Genomic DNA, 20,569 nt, shown 5'->3' on the forward strand with positions numbered 1-20,569 from the left:
CTTAAGAAGTTGTGTTTCAGACATTGCCATAATGGATTTCACACTCACCAACCCACCCTAATGTCCAACAACTCAGAAGGATTGTCACCATCTTTATTAAAAAACTGGCCTAGGAAGTTGGGCAGACCTGGAATCCAGAGGAAAAGGGACAATGATTTATGATTATCTCTTCAAGTAAATCATCATCGGAGACACAGGTGTGGGGAAGTCATGGCTCCTTCTGCAGCTTACAGACAAGCGGTTCCAACCATGGTCCATGACTTCACAATAGGGGTGGAGTTTGGGGCCCATATGGTCAGCATTGATGGAAAACAAATCAAGCTGCAGTCTGGGATATGGCTGGACAAGAATCCTTCCATTCTATCACCCCTTCCTACTAAAGGGGAGCAGCTGGTGCACTGCTGGTGTACAACATTACAAGGCGTGAAACCTTCAACCACCTGACCTCATGGTTAGAGGATGCCTGGCAGCACCCTAATTCCATCATGGTTATCATGCTGATTGGGAATAAGAGTGACTTAGAGTCCTTAAATTAAGGCTAGGTAGTGCTCTTGCCTGGAGAGTCCCATGGATGGAGGAGCCTGGTGGGCTGCAGTCTGTGGGGTCGCTAAGGGTCAGACACGGCTGAGCGACTTCACTTTCACTTTTCACTTTCAAACACTGGAGAAGGAAATGGCATCCCACTCCAGTGTTCTTGCCTGGAGAATCCCAGGGACGGGGGAGCCTGGTGGGCTTCCGTCTATGGGGTCACACAGAGTCGGACACGACTGAAGTGACTTAGCAGCAGCAGCAGCAGAGTCCTGTAGGGATGTGAAGAGAGAAGGAGATGCCTTTGCTTGGGAACATGGACTTACATTCATGGAAACTTCAACCAAAACACCCTGCAATGTTGAGGAGGCCTTCATTAGCACAGCCAAAGACATATATAGGAAAATCAGCAGGGTTTATCTGATGTCCACAGTTAGGCAAATGGCATCAAGATTGGCCCCCAGCAGTGTATTTCAACCTCAGTGGGACCCAGTGCCTCCCAGCGGGGCTCTTGTGACACGGGGGCTGACTGTGTCTGCTGCTGAACAACTGGCCTGGACTCTTTTTTTTTTTCCTTCCTGGAACAGCTTCAGATCAATAGGCTTAAAGAAAGAGGTCTTACATCCTTTGGCTGAGAAAAGTCTCTTTTCAAGGTATGATGTTTTGCCTTTCCACTTAAAGACCAGGGGAGAATTTGGGCCCTTATTGACCTTCCTTCTTCAGGGACATGAGCATTCCCTATAAATTGGGCTCTTCTCATCCTCCTGTTTTAATTTGTAAAATGTTAGAATCAAAGCTGATTGTCATGGCATTTCAAAAATAAATTCTTTTATAAGCAGACACAATCTACTCCCCACCAAGAATTAGTAACGAAGGTCTAGGACATTCTGCTTGAGCCCTTGAGGTGACTGGGATCTGGTCCTCAGTCTAGGGATTTCATTGAGGTTTTCCAATTGCCACTATGCAAGAACTGTTGTAGAAGGCAGTTCCTTCTACTTGAACTGCTCAAGGATGATGAACACTTCTCTACCATCTCATTTCTAGCTTCTCTGTTACAGAGTAACTACAAAACTTTTGAGAGCAGTGGAATTGCTCCTGGACCTATAGCAACTTCCTATCATTACCTAGAGAAAACATCTTTCCCTGTTTGTTTTGTTTTAGGGACCAGACCTAACATTGATAAGTCAGTGTCTTTCACCAAATAGACTCCTACAGTTTCATCCCACTCACTTCTTAAGGAGACCTATTTAGACTTTCTATCAAGCTAATCTGCTTACTGTAAATGACACATGTGCTTCCACTCCTATGCCTTTGCACATGCCCTACTGTACACTACTGTTACACTCACGAAGTCCATATTTTTTTTTCCTTTGGAAAAGCCTTCCTGGACTGACCTGGGGGCTTCTGAACACTTATTGACACAGTACCTTTTAGCTTTCAAATATTGTTTATTCATATGTATATTTATTTGTATTTATATTACTTTGTAAGCATGTTTTATAGTCGCTTTGTGTGTGGAAACTGTCTCCCCATATAGGTTATAAGCTTCCTGAGAGCAGGAACCCCTGGTATCCTTTTACTTTGTAAACTACTTCCTCCACCATTCTTTCCTAGTGCCTAGTGCTACTCCTGTGATCACTGAATTTGACTGACAAAGATTTGGAACAGGTTTAGTTTAGGCTGCAGAGGAAACAAAAAGCCTTATAGTCATCTCTTTGTAATTCTATCTCAGTCTCTTCCATCTGCTTACCCTGTATTCTATATTGCTCTTTTCCCTCTCTTCTCTCTCCCTTCCCTGGCTCTTTGTCTCCATTCCATGCAGCATACAATAAAGCTGCCTGCTTCCAAGCAGTCAAATAAGTGGATACTTTTCCATTTGAAGAGCATACAGTACTATCCTAGTCAAGTCTGCCTTTAATGTACTTATCATGCAGCCTTCTGGGTCAGTTGCTATACTGATGTCTCATTTTCTTCCAAAGCACTGCTGTCTTGTGAATTTTTTTCTCTTTTTTTGGTTGTCGATGAATTGCTTCATTATTAAATATACACATGTATCCAAGCTGCTCATTAAAAAAAAAAAAAAAACTGGCCTAACTGAGCAATTACTTTTATTCAGCAAGGAAGGAATTCGTGTAATAGGAAATGCAGGGGATGCCACGTAAGGGAGCTTTCTACCAGAGGTTCTTTACTAGCAAAGAAAACGCGTTCAGTGACAAGGAAGAAGAAGACATTTTCTCACTAGATAAGTGGAAGAGTAGACCCCATTCCTGACATTACTGCTGCCCCCTGAGACTATGAAATATCAGGAACTATTCAAATACAGTCACAGGATCCTTCACAGAGAAGAGAAACAGGCTCCACAGGTTTTCCAGTGTAGAAATCTTAAATATGCATCTAACGCAATCACATGGAAAATAAAAGTGGCTTAAGGACACGGTCAGACCTTGCAAGTTCATTTGTACTTTCTCTGTGAAATACAGCATTCTTCATACACACACACACGTCCACACTCACATATTCACACATGTGCGCGCACACACACACACTGGTCCCCCTTTGCACATTTTAATTCTACCTAGAATCAGAGACAAGTCTATTCCTCAACGTATCTTTTTCTAGATCCTTTTTTTAAAAAAGTCAAACAGGAAATACATCAGTTCAGTTCAGTCACTCAGTCGTGTCCGACTCTTTTTGACCCATGGATTGTAGCATGTCAGGCTTCCCTGTCCATCACCAACTCCGGGAGCTTGCTCAAACTCATGTCCATCAAATCGGTGATGCCATCCACCCATCTCATCCTCTGTCATCCCTTTCTCCTCCTGCCTTCAATCTTTCCCATCAGCAGGGTCTTTTCTAATTAGTCAGTACTTCGCATCAGGTGGCCAAAGTTTCAGCTTCAGTATCAGTCCTTCCAAAGAACATGCAGGACTGATTTCCTTTAGGATTAACTGGTTTTGATCTCCAAGAGACTCGCAAGAGTATTCTCCAACACCACAGTTCAAAAGCATTAATTCTCTGGCACTCAGCTTCCCTTATAGTCCAACTCCCACATCCATACACGACTACTGGAAAAACCGTACCTTTGACTAGATGGACCTCTGTTGGCAAAGCAATGTCTCTGCTTTTTATTTTATTTTTTTGTAAAATAAATTTTTTTTCCATATTTGTGGATGACATTACTGTCTATGAATAAAATCCCAAGAAAAAGATATTGGAAAAGAAGAAATAAAACCAAAACAACTGGACATGAAGAACTGAAAGATGGACTTCAACACATACCTCACAACTTATAGAAAAGTAATTCAAAATGTAATGTACTTAAATGGTAATTTACATTTATTTACTTATTTTATAATTTGAATAGGGAAAATTTAATATAAAGAATCATTAACTCTAGTGGGAGATTGAAGTAATGGGAGACTGGATCATAAGGAGTAAAGAGAACTCTAAAGAATACAGGAATAGCAGATATGAGCAGCAGTCACCATCTCTAGGGCCGAAGCAGAGCCCATGGGGAGGGAACAAATGCGGAAGAGGGCCATACCCCCAAGGCTGAGGTCCAGGCCTCCTTGCTCACTGGATGGTGGAGAAGTTCTCTGAAGCTGTAGTGTCTCTGCTTTTTAATATGCTGTCTAGGTTGGTCATAACTTTTCTTCCAAGGAGCGTCTTTTAATTTCATGGCTGCAGTCACCATCTGCAGTGATTTTGGAGCCCCCCAAAAATAAAGTCAGTCACTGTTTCCATTGTTTCCCCATCTATTTGCCATGAAGTGATGGGAACTGGATTCAGTTCAGTTTTCTGAACCCCATTAACAGCATGAAAAGGAAATACATGGCAGAATTATTTTTTCCCATGAGTTTTCTGCCCAATAATTCTGAAAAATTAAAATAAAAAATGTATAGCCCTTCTAATCTAAAAATATTTTTTATAGCTTTATTTTCCTTCATACTAAAGATGAAATGAATGTGATACTACATTTAAATCTGTTTATCAGTTGGAAGTATAAGACAATCACTTCTCCTACTGTATATTGATTTTTTGTTATGAAGCATCCATTAAGCATATCATCTTCACCACAACTATGAAACAGGTATTATTGCTACCTCCATTTTACAGATGGCAAACCTAAGGCTTCCGTTCCGTTCCGTCGCTCAGTCGTGTCCGACTCTTTGTGACCCCATGGACTGTAGCCTACCAGGCTTCTCCGTCCATGGGATTCTCCAGGCAAGAATACCGGAGTGTGTTACCGTTTCCTTCTCCAGGGGATCTTCCCAACCCAGGGATCGAACCCAGGTCTCCTGGTTTGGAGGCAGACGCTTTAACCTCTGAGCCACCTGGGTAGCCCAGGTTAGAGAGGTTAAAAGGTGGCAGGTTAGATTCAGAGACTTGAAAAACCCACCCAAAGGCCGAGAGGATGGAGCAGTGAATTTAGTACTTTGTGCTGAATAAATCTGGGCACAGAGTACGTCAAGAAAGACAAAAAGCCAAGTTCACGTGAGCAACTGGGGATGAGGACATCAACAGAGAAGGACAAGGCACGAGGAAAGGCGAGTCCATGGTTCACAGGACTCACATGGTTCCACAGGAACGGAAGACGGTGCAAGAGGCCTTGCAATGCCCACTCATGTCCCGAGAGGGCAGGGACCATCACTGTCTGCCTAAGCAGATTTCATTACCTGACTCTCTTCCTATCTTCAGGGCCCGTCACAGTGCTCACACGGTAACAGGCAACTAAAGAAAGCTTGCCGAAGCAGGCAGGAATGAAAGGGTTAGAAATGCAGTCCAGGAGCCTAGGAGAGAAATTTGGGGTGCCAGCTTTATTTGTTAAAGCTGCAAAACAGGATATTTATGGGCTTTTGTGATGAAACTGGGGAACAGGCAGGATCGAAAACGCCTTGTGGATGCCAAGAACTTTTTCTTTCTCCTTGTCCTGGCCACTGATTCCTTTGCGGGGTTCATTCATTCTTTTGGGTGTGCTACCTCAGCAGGGTAAAAACTACAACCAAAGGCAGGTAGCTCCAGGTACTATCATTGAAAAAGTGAAGTGAAGTGAAAGTCACTCAGTCATGTCCAGCCTTCGAGAACCCATGGACTAAACAGTCTATGAAATTCTCCAGGCCAGGATACTGGAGTGGGTATCCTTTCCCTTCTCCAGGGGATCTTCCCAACCCAGGGATTGAACCCAGGTTTCCCATATTGCAGGCAGATTCTTTACCAACTGAGCCACAAGGGAAGCCCATTATAGCCTACTAATCAGAGAGGAAAGGGCACTTCCTGCCAGCTCCCATAGGTTAAGTCATGCAAAGGATGCTGAATGATTCTCATAAGGATTGTGGCCAGTTGTGGCCAGGGTGCAGGGAGGAGTTATAAGTGTAGTGACTGGCTCAGCCAGAAGCAGGAGCCCTCCCACGGTCCAGGAGGGCAGGGTATCTTGATTGGCAGGCCCCTACTAAACAACTTCGTTGAAAGTGTGGAGAGAACTTTTCTTGTGGTGAAGGAAGTTCCCGTACCAGAGGAAAGAGATAATGGGCTGCCAAGCAGCAGAAACAACGCATGTTTTCTACAAAGTCTCTTGCCCAGGAGGCAAACCAACCACCAAGCTTAGGAAGAACCATGGCTGAGCTACAGTACCCAAGCTCTGGAACACAACATGACATCTAGCTTACTCCAATATCTTATTCCCCAGTCCTTCCCTCATTTGTGCCAGAAATTAAACAATCCATGGTAACTGACTTTCTAGTGGGCTTTGTTGGTGGCTCAGTGGTAAAGAATCTACTTGCTAATGCAGGAGATGCAGGTTTGATCTCTGGGTTGGGAAGATCCCCTGGAGGAGGGCATAGCAACCCATTCTAGTATTCTTGCCTGGAGAATCCCATGGACAGAGGAGCCTGGTGGGCTGTAGTCCACGGGGATCCCAAAAGAATCAGACACGACTGAACCACTTAACAACAACAACAAATTAGGTTTCTGGTCTACAGAAAGGGCTTTCTAGTTTCATGACAGCCCATCCAACTGAAATTTGAATTGAACTTGGTGAAACAGTACCCCAAGATATGCACCATATGAACAGTATCAGCCTTTATATTAATGTGATTTTAAATAATATTACCTTCTGTTTTCAATGTTTGCTTATACAGCACCTTGGGTATAATACTTATTAAATTCTTTATCTGTTTCAGGAAGGAGTACATTGCTTTTTTCACTCAAAGAATATCAGCAACACCACATTATTAATTTTATTGGAATCCCATAAACCTAAAAGCTTAAACCATCATTAAAAAGGTCCTCACCATTGCCATTTGGGAAGGCACATCTTACACTGTTTCTAGAAGTAGGACACACACAAAAAATCACAGGGTGCAAATGCTAAAACCTTTTCCCAAGGTTGGCTTAATGTTTTTAAGTGACCAAAGGCATGCTCACACTCTCAATGGCTCAGCTTTTAAAGCCCCAAATTTGATGAACAATGGCTCTTGGAAAAGCTCGGCAGGATTCCAGTTAACACTACCGCGGTGCATAAAACTTTGCTGTCAAGATGCCAATGGTGCGAGGCTCCAAGAAACTTTCCCAGGGCGTCTGGATTCTTCCAGTGAATAGCTATCATTCCTTACAGCTCAGATGCTCCCTAGTCGGTAAGAAGGAGCAAGTCTCTCTAACCAACTGGCCCCTTAAGCCCCGTTTCCTTTGTAAAGTATTCGCTTTCCTTCCTGGCCTCTTCTCCAACTTCTGGAAAAAAGGCAGTGAGAAACTGCTAAGTGATGCCACGTTCTCATTTGCGACTTCCCTGCCACCTGCTCAGGAGCTGGTTCCGTCAGTGTCAGTTTTCTTGCAGTAAATATGGTCTACGGGGCAGGTCCCCGCCCCTGTCAATGGATTCCCGTCTTTAGCCAATTCTTACCCACTGTGGTTAGTGTTTGTGGTTGAGCAGGTATCTGCTCCAGCATTTGAAAAGAGTGTCTTTTAGGAACTTCCTGGAATTTGGCTTGCTTTAAGGAAGATGTGGTGATAGAGATACCTCCATTTCAGTCCCTGGCAACACTGTATATGTGTTTTTACCTATTATGAATTCAACAGGAGCCTGGTTAAAAGAGAATGGATTAGCCATGGGAGAGAAAGAGCAGAAACATTGTTAGTGATTCCACCTAGGAAGCTACTCAATTAGAATGACATTGACATGCCACTCGAGAATATTCTCAGTGGCCTCAGTTCCTGGGTACCTCTCACAGTGTGAGCACTGCACAGTGTAATGAATCTCCTAAGTAAAAAGAAGTGGAGGAATTTTTTCATATAACATGATTCCTTATCGCAAGCTAACAACTTCATCTGGTGCTTAATCAAAGAAACAGAAAACAGTGGATTAAGTTCCAACTCTGGACTTAACGGGAGATAGTGTGTCCGTCTCTGACATGGCAACCCAAAAGGATGTGCAAGGATTATTTATAAACATGATTGTTGTCTTAGGTGATTCTCTGGACCACAGATGGAAAATAGTTTCTACTTCAGTGCCAATTCTGATTGATTGGTAGTGGCAGCCTGGGCATTACTTTGAAGAATCTGAGGCTCAGCTGGAAAGAGGGCAGTGATTGATTAGCAGTGTCTCTCAGGGTTCCAGAAACAGGGAGGGGCCACAGAAGTGTCAGCATGGACCAGGCTGTGAGTGAGACTGTTTTTCCTTTTCAAACATCAGGCACTTGATTTCTTTTTTTCCTTCCTAGAGTCCAGGTATTGAGAGATATTTATTGCTGGCCACATGAAGAAAAAGGTGTTAGGGGTTTGTGGAGGAGTATGTACTGATCTTACTGGCATAGACCAGGAATTGTCACTGTTGTTCAGTCGCTCAGTTGTGTCCAACTCTTTGCAACCCTATGGACTGTAGCCTGCCAGGCTCCTCTGTCCATGGGATTCTCCAGGCAAGAATACTGGAGTAGGTTGCCATTTCCTTCTCCAGGGAATCTTCCTGACCCAGGGACTGAACCCAAGTTTTTTGCATGCGGGTGGATTCTTTACCGCTTAGCCACCAGGGAAGGCCCAGATCAGGGATAGATAGCTAATATTTTTGCCTTGGCAGGACATACAGTTTCAGTTATGCATGCTCAACTCTGTCACTCTAGTGGGAAGCTAGCCAGACAATCCATGTATGAATGGAGTGGCTTCGTGCCAATAAAACTTTATTAACAAAAACAGGCCATGGCCAGTTCATACCAGATCAAGATGATAAGAGCTATGGGTAGGATATAACACAGATAAAATGGAAAGGTGAAATCAGGAAGAAGTTTGTTTCAGGAAAATTTCTCTGAAGGTGATGGAGGATCCTGCATTTCTGGGACATGAAAGATTCCTTTCAATTAATAACCAGCAATGCAAACCCACCAACTTTCAGGGAGCACCTTAGCTAACAGAGAGCATAGCTGTGAAGGAGAGGGACATGGGACATGTACATTTTGTCTGGAAAATGCTGTAAAATGGGGAAATGAAATCAGGAAGGTCATGGCTCACTGCGCTGGCTGGGCAGGTTAGGTCTGGGTGGGTCAGGAAACAAGACCAGCTGTGCTCAGGTGGAGGCTACCAGCATCTGGAGATACTGCATGTATACTGGCAGAGGGCCAGGGTCACTCTCAGAGCAAGGATGATGGGGTGGGCAGAGTTCAAGCAGGGAGGGGAAGAGCTGGGCAGCTTGCCCACAAAGGTCCACTGAGGACAGAAGTTCAGAGTGTGTTTATACAGACAGAGGCTGGTGAAAGGCTGAGGTTTGAAGTTAGATTCTATCCAATGTGGGGGAAAAATCCTAGTTCTGCCCTATCTGCTCTACAGCCTTGGAGGAATTATTTACTCTGGTTTGTCTTCTGTTAAATAGAGAGATGGTTAGATAGCATCACTGACTCAATGGACATGAGTTTGAGCAAACTCCAGGAGTTAATGAAGGACAGGGAAGCCTGGAGTGCTTAAGTCTATGGGTCGGAAACAACTCAGCACCTAAGTTGACAACAACAAAATGGCAAGAATATCACCTCCTTTCCAAGGTTATTAATAAGAAACACATATGCAGCATCTTTAGGAACAGTCCCCGGCTCCTAGTGGGTTTTTGGTAGCGTCTAGTTTTCTACCCTGTTTCATGGATCACTGCCTTGTCATGGCGAAGGGGCTTGTATAACTCAACGAAGCTATGAGTCATGCTGTGCAGGGCCACCCAAGACGGATGGGTCACAGCAGAGAGTTCTGACAAACTGTGATCCACTGGAGGAGGAAATGGCAAACGACTCCAGTATAATGGCCATGAGAACCTCATAAACTGTATAAAAGGCCAAAAAGATATGACACCAAAATATGAGTCCCTCAGGTCTGAAGGTGTCCAATATGCTACTGGAGAAGAGAGGAGGATAATTACCAATAGCCCCAGAATGTATGAAGTGGCTGGGCCAAAGTGGATACGACAGTCAGTTGTGGATGTGTCTGGAGATAAAAGTAAAATCTGATGCTGCAAAGAACAGTATTATACAGGAACCTGCAATGTTAGACCCACGAATCAAGGAAAACTGGACATGGTCAAAGAGGAGATGATAAGAATAAACATCAACATCCTAGGAAACAGAGAACTAAAATGGGTGAGAATCGACTAATTTAATTGAGATGACCATTATATCTACTACTGTGGGCAAGGATCCCATAGAAGAAATGGAGTAGCCCTCAAAATCAACAAAACAGTCTGAAATATAGTAATTGGATGCAACCTCAAAAATGACAGAATGATCTCAATTCCTTTTCAAGGCAAGACATTCAACAACACCACAATTCAAGTCTATGCCCCTATCACCAGTGCCAAAGAAGCTGAAGTTGATCAGTTCTATGAAGACGGAGAACACCTGAAAAAGATGTTCTAGTCATCATTGGGGACTGGAATGCAAAAGTAGGAAGTCAAGATATACCTGGAGTAACAGGCAAGTGTGGCCTTGGAGAACAAAATGAAGCAGGGCAAAGGTTAACTGAATTTTGCCAAATAAAAAAAAACAAAAAAAAAAAACATGCTAGTCATAGCAAACACCCTCTTCCAACAACACAAGAGACAGCTATACACATGGACATCAACAGATGGTCAATACTGAAATCAGATTGATTATATTCTTTGCAGCCAAAGATGGAGAAGCTGTATACAGTCAGCAAAAACAAGGCGTGAACCTGACTATGGCTCAGATCATCAGCTTCTCATAGCAAAATTCAGCTTAAACTACAGAAAACCAGGAAAAACAATAGGCCAGGCAGATATGACTTAAATCAAATCCCGTGTGAATTTGCAGTAGAGGTAACAAATAGATTCAAGGGACTAGATTTAGTTAATGGGGTGCCTGAAGAATTATTGACAGTAGTCTGTAATATTGTACAGGAGGTGGTGAACAAAACCATCCCCCCAAAAAAGAAAAGCAAGAAGGCAAAGTGGTTATCTGAGGAGCCTTTACAAACAGCAGAAGAATGAAGAGAAGCAAAAAGCAAGGGAGAGAGGGAAAGGTACATCCAATTAAACATAGAGTCCCCAAAAACAGCTAGAAGAGACAAGAAGGCTTTCTTAAATGAACAATGCTTAATAATAGGTGGAAACAACAAAAGGGGAAAGACTAGAGAGCTCTTCAAGAAATCTGGAAACATCAAGGGAGGATTTCACCCAAAGATGGGCACAATAAAGGATAAAAATGGTAGAAACCTATAGACGCTGAAGAGATCAAGAAGAGATGGAAAGAATACATGGAAGAACTGTATGAAAAATCTTCATGAATTGGATTACTACAGTGGTATGGTTAGTCACCCAAAGCCAGATATTCTGGGGTGCAAAGTCAAGTGGGCCTTAAGAAGCACTGCTGTTAATAAAGCTAGTGTATGTGATGAAATTTCAGCAGAACTACTCAAAACCCTAAAGGACAATGCCATCAAGGTTTTGTATTCATTATGTCAGCAAATCTGGAAGACCCAGCAGTGGCCACAGGACTGGAAAAGGTCAATCCTCATTCCAATTCCCAAGAAGGGTAGTACCAAAGAACGTGCTAACCATCAAACAATTGCACTAATCTCCCAAGCTAGTAAGGTCATGCTTAAAATCTTGCATGCTAGGCTTCAGCATCACGCAAACCAAGAACTTCCAGGTGTCCAAGTTAGGTTTAGAAAAGGAAGCGGAACTAGAGATCAAATTGCCAACACTCGCTGGGTTATAGAGAAAGTAAGGGAATTTCAGAAAAACATCTATCTCTTGTTTCATCGACTATGATAAAGTCTTTGACTATATTAAAATAAACTAAGATCATGGCATCTGGCCCCATTACTTCATAGCAAATAAAGGGGAAAAGGTGGAAGTAGCGACAGATTTTCTCTTCTTGGGCTCCAAAATCACTGTGGATGGTGACTGCAACCATGAAATCAGAAGACAATTGTTTCTCGGCAGGAAAGCGATGACAAACCTAGACTGTGCTGAAAAGCAGAGACATTACTCTGCCGAAAAAGGTCCATATAGTCAAGGCTGTGGTCTTCCCAGTGGTCAAGTACCGTTGTGAGAACGGAACCATAAAGAAGGCAAGACACCACAGAATTGATGCCTTCGAACTGTGGTGCTGGAGAAGACTCCTAAAAGTGCCCTAGACAGCAAGGAGATAAAACCAGTCAATCTTAAGGGAGATCAACCCTGAATATTCACTGGAAGGACTGATGCTTAAGCTCCAGTATTTTGGTCATCTGATGCGAACAGATGACTCATGGAAAACTCCCTGATGCTGGGAAAGATTGAGGACAGAAGGAGAAGAGGGTGTCAGAGGATGAGACTGCTGGACGGCATCACCGATGCAACGAACATGAACTTGCGCAAACTATGGGAGATGGTGAGGGACAGGAAGGCCTGGGGTGCTCCAGTCCACAGGGCCGAAAAGAGTAGGACATGACTGGGCGACTCAACAAGAGTAACAGCATCCTCTTAACACCCAAACTGTCTCAGCAAGACACTGGCTTTCACTGGATTCAGCACTTACTAGTAAAGCAGAAGCCACGAAAGGAAGGAGTGGGTTACCAGCAAATTCTGACTCAATCACTATCCCATAGCGAGATGTTTAAACATCTCTCTTGAAGCTGGAGGGGCAAATCTGCTGGGCCGTGGAGAAATTTCAGAAAAGAATTCACGGAAAAGGAAAGTAACACAACCTTGGAGGCTCTTAATTAGCAGGGTTCCATTTCCACGTGTCTAGAACAGAAAGCTTATGGTGACTCAGGGCCAGGGGAAGTAGTGAGTCACCCATGGGTCCCAACAAAGCCTAAAGAACATAATGAGCTCCTGCCAAAGGGCCACTAGATCCATCCTCTGTGGTGTGAAATCCCATTTTTCATATATTATCCACCCTCACACAACCCATGAATGGCCCCAGTCCTCATATTAAAGGAAAACCTAATTGACATAAACCAATTAGCACGTGAGTGGACCTGAGACGGAAGCCGGTCCATTAGAGAGACTCTCGGGACTACTGTTTAGATCTGGATAAAGGTACCTTCTCTTCTCTGTATATATGAGGCCAAGAGGTGAGGACTAAACTGCTACAGCCGTCTTGCAACCATAAAGGAGGAAAATAAGGCCTCAGAGCCCACAGGTGGAGAAACAGAAAGAATTCAGAGCACTGTGTCGGCCTCTTGATCAAACCTCACCTGAAACTGATTTCTCAGTCATACCAGACAATGAACAGTCATTATTTCCTGCAGCTCACACTGGGGTGTCTACTGCTCACATGCATTCTTCTACCTCCAGGATCCCCAGACCCTTCAGCAATGTCAACAAGAACCACACCCTTTCGTCAAATGCACCAGATTTCCTGACAACACACGCAATTTCCTAGTACATGAAACAGACCCTGGCTTGCTGCCCTCAGGCTGTGCAGCAAATGGACAGAGGGATAAAGCTTAACCTTGGCAGCTTCCCTCTTCCTCTCTGAGCCCATCTCTTGTTTCTGACTGTTCTCTGCCCTGATACTCCTTTTGGAATAATTTGCCATCAACTAAGTCTGACTGATTTCAAGTTCAGAAAGTAAGATCTGATACCAGCTCTGAAATTCTCATAATTCTACCAGCATTCTCGTGCAAAAGAAAGAATGTGTGAGTGTCTGTGTATGAATGTGTGTGTGTGTAAGTTGCAAGCAGGTGTGCAGAATTGTATACATATGAGTGTATGAATGTGTATGTGGGTGCAAGTTAGTGTGAATGCAAGTGTATGAGTGTATGCAGTGTGTGTATAGGCTGTTTCTGGATAAGCACTGCACCTAGGGGTGGACTGTGAATCCAATATCCTCTGAGGACACAGGAAGTAGGTGTGACTCAGGAATGCCCACAAGATGAAAGGAAGTAACATGACAATATGCAGAAGGCATAGCTTTCCTTTAATAAGAGTAAATAAGTGAAAGGTTGTGGAACAAATGAAAAAGGGAAGAGCATTTTTTCTTATAATAGTAAACTACAGGAGCCTGTGTGCTGTGCTTAGTCACTCAGTCATGTCTAACTCTTTGCAACCCTATGGACTGTAGCCCGCCAGGCTCCTCTGTCCATGGAGATTTTCCAGGCAGGAGTGGGTTGCCATCCCCTCCTCCAGGGGATCTTCCCAACCCAGGGCTCAAACCCAGGTCTCCCACATTGCAGGCAGATTCTTTATCATCTAAGCCACCAGGGAAGCCCAAGAATACTGGAAGGGGTAGCCTATCCCTTCTCCAGGGGAATTTCCTGACCCAGGAATAGAACCAGGGTTTTCTGTATTTCAGGCAGATTCTTTACCACCTAAGTTCCCCGGGAAGGGTCACACAAGCTGAGTGTTTAAAAATCTATACATGGCCCATGGAACAGGGAATGCAAGCCTTAGAGGGTCAGCCGAGTTAAACCTATGAGTCTTACAGGTGGTGTTCTCCTGTGACAACGTGACCTGGCATGCCTGATCAAAGGGGGACATTGCCATTTAGTTCTGATAGTTGACAAGTGCTCATGGTGGCCCCGTGAAATCAAATACACCAGAACAAGTTATCCAGGTTTATACATGAACCATCCCAGTTTTCTGTTCAGTGGGGATTAAGTCACATCGTATTCAAACTACATTTCCAGTGTACAAACTACATGTAAATTCTCAATTGCTTCTTTAATTCAAGAAGGTTTAACTTAGGAGTCCTTTAAATTCTTGCTGCCCTGAAAGTATTTACAACTATGACTCAACTCATAAAACGTACAACTGACCCCTCCCCATCTCAGTCTAAAGCAAGGGACACTTGGATGATTATAAAGAAACACCATTCAAACCTAGTAGGAGAGGGAGGAATTGATAGCCTTGGGTTTCTGAGTTCTGTTTTTCAGCCCACAGTATATGAATCATGGGCTCAATTCCTTACAAAGCGTGAATCTCTTTGTCAGAAGCATGAGGCATTAGAAATGTTCTGTCTCAATTTTGTAAAAATATTTGCCTACTGAACAAAGTCTTTAGTTCCAAAGCTGACTTTCCATCTCTTTCTAGAGGAACTCTGAAGAAGTCTATCACATAAAGTACACAGTGAGTAATCTGAAATATCCCAGACAACCATCTGGGCGTGTGGTGCTAATGTAATTCACACTGGAATTCCAGTTAGTGATATACTAGCCTCAGATGGTAGTTTCACCACACACTTCTCACAGTGGAAGATTTCCAAGGGCCCCACTTCTGAACAATGATCCGTATCAAATCTGAACAGACCCCTGAGTGATTTCTCAATCTCCTTGTCTTTCAGAAGTTGCAGAATCAAGTGGCTGAGTGCTCAGGAATACAGCAGGCATACCCCCCACCTGCTGATCTAGCTAGAAATCTCACTTCCCTGCATGACAATAACAATGGCTAACATTTATTGAATGCTTACTGTGTGCCAAGCACTACTTTACTTTTCATCTATCAACTCACTTAATGGGCTCAACACCCCTATGAAGGGGTCTATCATTATCCCCATTTTTTTTTTCAGATGAAGCAAAGGAGGGTTAAGAAAATTACACAAGGTTTTCTAGCCAGTGGGGTGGAGCCTGGTTTCAAAATCCAGGCTAACAGCCTCATTGGATTAAAATGCAGATTCAAAAGACCTTTTGAATTACAACAGAGGAAAGAAAGATAAACTGAGGACACTGATGTCACAGGTAAAGACACCTGAACAAGGACAGGGAACTATACTCAGTATATTTAATAGCCTACATGTGAAAAGAATCTGGAAAAGAATATAATATTTATAAATACAAATATTCAATATAGAATGCAAAATAATAATAATTAAAACAAATTATATTTATTTTAAATATAAATAAAATTGAAAATAATATTTAATACTAAAGTAAAACATAAATAAAAATTATATACATACACATATATATGTGTGTGTGTGTATATATAGATATATATATATAAAACTGAATCAGGTGACTGTAAACCTGAAATTAACACAACATTGTTGATCAACTACACTGTAAAATAAAATAAATATTTACAAAAAAATTACAAAAAAAGGAAAGGATGCCTGGAAATACAAGAACTTGTCATTGGAGTTAGACAATATGGTGGATGGGCCAACTTTCAATAGGCTTATTTTATTTCACTGACTCTATTTTGTGTGTGTGTGTGTGTGTGTGTGTGTGTGTGTGTGATAACCCAAAAATCAGAGCACAAGGGAGTGAAAGTTGGTAGAAGTGGGAGGAGGGAGAGATAAGAGTGGAACGTGGGTGGTCTAAAACAAGCAAGGGCAGTAAGACAGTCCCAGGTTCCTTCTAAGTCCTGATTATTATAAACAGTGTTACAGTGAACACTGGGGTGTATATATCTTTTCGAATTATGGTTTTCTCCAGAAGCGACCTAAATGTCCATTAAAAGAGGAATGGATAAGGATGTGGTACGTATATACAGTGGAATATTCAGTTCAGTTCAATCTTTCAATCGTGCCAGACTCTTTGCAATCCCATGGACTGCAGCATGCCAGGCTTCCCTGTCCATCACCAACTCCCAGAGCTTACTCAAACTCATGTCCATTGAGTCAGTGATGCCATCCAACCATCTCATCCTGTCATCCCCTTCTCCTCCTGCCTTCAATCTTTCCCAGCACCAGGGTCTTTTTCAATGAGTCAGTTCTTCACAACAGGTGGCCAATGTATTGGAGTTTCAGCTTCAGCATCAGTCCCTCCAATGAATATTCAGGACTGATTTCCTTTAGGATGGACTGGTTGGATCTCCTTGCAGTCCAGGGGACTCTCAAGAGTCTTCTCCAACACCACAGTTCAAAAGCATCAATTCTTTGGTGCTCAGCTTTCTTTATAGTCCAACTCTCACATCCATACATGACTATCGGAAAGACCACAGCCTTGACTAGACAGACCTTTGTTGGCAAAGTAATGTCTCTGCTTTTTAATATGCTTTCGCTGTTGGTCATAGCTTTTCTTCCAAAGATCAAGCATCTTTAGTGGAATATTACTCAGCCATAAAAAGAAAAAAAAAACAATGCCATTTTCAGCAACATGGATGGACCTAGACCTTGTCATACTGACACTGATTATATGTGGACCCTAAGGGTACAAATGCACTTATTTGCAAAACAGAAACAGAGTTACAGACACAGAAGACAAACTTACGGATACCGGGATGAAATGGGGGAAGGAATAAATTGGAAGACTGGGACTGACATATACACACTACAATATATGAAAGAGGTAACTAGTAAGGGCCTACAGTATAGCACAAGGAGCTCTACTCAGTACACTTTCATGGCCTAAATGGGAAAGAAGCTAAAAGAGAGTGGATATATGTATATGTGTAACTGACACACTTTGCTTCACACCTGAAACTAACATAATATTATAAATCAACTATACTCCAATTAATTTTTTTTTTTAAAAAGACAGTCTCTGGTTTAAAATTTGCCTTCTTGAGGCCAAAGAAGAATTCACGTGGCTGAGTTTAAAGCACAGATAGCTGCAATGCAGCTAATGCAATACAACGTAAGGCCTTCCTATCTTCCTAACCAAGAATTTGCTCAAGTTATCTGAGATTCAGAATGGGACATGAGTCTTTCCAATCATTTGTTTTACTGTATGAAGGGTCAACTTGTGTCAAATCTTCACAGTGGGGGATTGCACAGGAGAGACTGAGATGAGAGCCCTGGGGGCTGGGGGATGGAGGGCAGTCAGAGGACACTTGAGAGAATACCAAGGACCAACTCCAGTTTCTTCCCTGGTCCTCCAGGTTCAGTGAGGAGCTTCATACCCGCCAGACACTAAAATCTTCTTTGTGGTTCCCTGTAGCAAGGTGGGTCTCAGAGCTATGAGGAGTCAACTCAAATCCCGTTACAGTAATCCCCATGGTCCATGATAAGAGTTCATCACTGCATCCTTGACAGCTGGTTCTGTGCCCATTGTGTACTGGGCACAAGAGTCACGTTTGTTGAGCCAATGGATGAAAGACATCCGACTAGACCAACATATGAAACAAATAATATCAATTAAAACAACAGCTAATATTTATTGAGTACTAGTGAGCTAGGTATAAATTACCTGTATAGATAGATAGATAATACCTGTTCTTAAGTTCATTTAATCTCCCAACTACTCTGTTATAGAGAATTATACAGAGACTTCACTCTGATCATCTCCATTTTACAGTGAAGGAAACTAAGTCAGAGAGAAGAGAAGAAACCTACTCAAGGACACTGAGCTACTCTGGACGTGGCCAAGTGGTGCCTGGACTTGCCCAGAGGGAATCTGATGTTAAAGACACACATCTCTTAACCTCACACTGGATCTCCCCTCACCTGATGTCCTGCCCGAAGGCAGTTAGGCACCCCATGTTTCCTCACCAACTGTCAAACACTTTACTACCAGGCTGTCCCTCTCAAAGTTGCACCTGTGCAAGATCACAAATCACCGTAACCCCACTTCATAGCCAGGCTTTCCCAAGTCATCCAATCCCAACAATGGGTTTTAAATGGAGACAAATATACAAGATAGGGAAATATTAAAGGCTTCCCCTCTTCTTCTCTTTCACCAACTTTAGACTTTGACTTTATCACCTCATTAAACCCAAGGGCATGTGGTGAATCCACTGTACTTTCCAAAGAGATGCAGAATTTGGAAAAGCAGCAGAACAAAGACAATAAAACCCTGCATGTTACACACTGTGCGCTGCAGAGAAAAAGACTAGAGAACGGAATAATCTGCTTCTACTTGTTTTTCCAAGATGCAAGGGAGAAGAAGTGGAGAACAATTTCTACTTGCTTAACTTCTTTTGTTTACATTGATTTCATCCCTCTCCCCTGGGAATTTCTGAATCTGGCATTTCTTGATTCTGGTGGGATTTTGTTGGGATTTCCATGATGCTAAATTTCTTTAACAAGGATGATGTTGACCTGGGGGAGAGGTATACACTTGGAATAGTTTCAACTGTTTCTCATGACATGTATGTTCCTTTATCCAAAGAGAGACTAGAAGTTATCACACAGTGATATTTCATTTACACAAAGAGGGGATCCAAATGAGAAAGATTACAGGTAATAGATGAGCATCTTAATAGAACCATGAGCTCTTGTATAAAATACACAATGCTCTTCTCAAAAGACTTCATTCGGGAGGAAATAGTGCACTGCTTTGACAATGGAGAGATACAAACTAGAATAAGATTGAGCAGATGAACAGCAGCAGCCAGTTCTGCATTAAAAGACTCCCCTCCCCTCTAACATATTTCCATTCTCTGGTTGAGAAGCACACATCTTAGAAAACGAACGGCTCTTCCTCTTACCTAGTGAGAATAATGTTTTCCTTTTAATTAGAAGGTGTCCCTTCAATGAAAATCTAGTGGTCCATGGGCAGAAAAAGTCAATGGTAGTCTTAGATCTCTTCAACAGGGTGGATCAATAGATGCAGTCTGTTGCTGCTGTCAGATCTGCCATGATGTCGGGTTTCATGTGGAGCACATTTCAAGGAGCTGTATTGTAACACCATTACAGGTGCTCATTGCAATACAGCGTGTACTTAGGAATAGGTCCAGCCAGCCTCTGCAGGCAGCTGTGTTCTCTTCCAAGTATAGGCATACAGACCTCTTGTTCTAATCTTGTTTCCTACTGAGGCTGAGATTCACAGCTCAGTGAGAATAGAGGAATATTAGACATGTGTACTTTGTGAACAGGCAAGAGTATGAGTGGATCACCCTAACAGGCTCAGAGAAAGCCCCATGGTGGGACAGACACGTGTAAGACGTCTGGAAAGGGACATGGTAAAATGAATGCTACACCCTCTCCCTCTATGAAGCTATCATTATGTTCCATGTATCAAAGTTTTTGCCTTATGTTCATTATCAGATTTATTCCTCACCCAGAACCCTAGGCAGCAGCTCTTTGACACTTGAGGAAATTCAGTCTCAAGATGTTGAGGCATTTTCTCTGAGGTCACTGACCTGGGAAGTGGCAGAGCAAGGGCTCAAACCCAGGTGAGTCCAGCCCCATAGTCACTGAGCTAATCCTCCTCTTTCTGAATTAGCCTTGACCTGCATAGGGCAAGAGACTGGAGAAATACCCAGGAAAATGAACTCCTGCAGTTTGAAAGGCTATTTCAAAGCTTTCTTTGGCGATGTAAGTAAGTATTGCAGCCCAAGACTGAACTGACTAGGACTTCAGAAGGAAATCAAAAACCCTGTGCAAAAAGAAAAGTCTAACCATGTGAGTAAAAGAACTCCACGAAACAGAGGTACCAGGGAGCAGAAGCAGCCAGCACAGGGTGAGCAGATGTACCACCACTGACAGCAGTTGGAATTGTCAGAGGACAACAATGAGGGAGGAAATCAGAGAGGGAAATGGCCAGGGAAAGTCCAGGCCTCCCACGCCCTCACTGCCCATTGTGACTCCCGGTGACTCAGCCCAGATGGGAGGAAGCAGAGACCTCCCTCACCCAACGTCCACCCTGCCCATGGCCTGGAAGGAGGGGAGGATGAGGCTTGTGAACGCAGCTCAGACACACCCAGGTACCACCCAGGAATGCCCCCCACCGCCTACACACACCCAGA

The 20,569-nt window shown here is 43.1% G+C and overlaps 1 protein-coding gene and 1 pseudogene across 2 annotated transcripts in view; one reads left to right on the forward strand and one right to left on the reverse strand.

Annotated features, from left to right (window-relative positions):
- The window catches only part of FRMD4B (FERM domain containing 4B), a 365,056-nt gene that overhangs the window by 217,112 nt on the left and 127,375 nt on the right, over window positions 1-20,569 (reverse strand). The window lies entirely within an intron of this gene.
- Window positions 152-1,073, forward strand: LOC129548009 (ras-related protein Rab-2B-like; annotated as a pseudogene).

This window comes from Moschus berezovskii, chromosome 24, assembly GCF_049115385.1.
Source record: "Moschus berezovskii isolate FMDL1 chromosome 24, NW_MosBer_1.0, whole genome shotgun sequence".
Lineage (NCBI taxonomy): Eukaryota > Metazoa > Chordata > Mammalia > Artiodactyla > Moschidae > Moschus > Moschus berezovskii.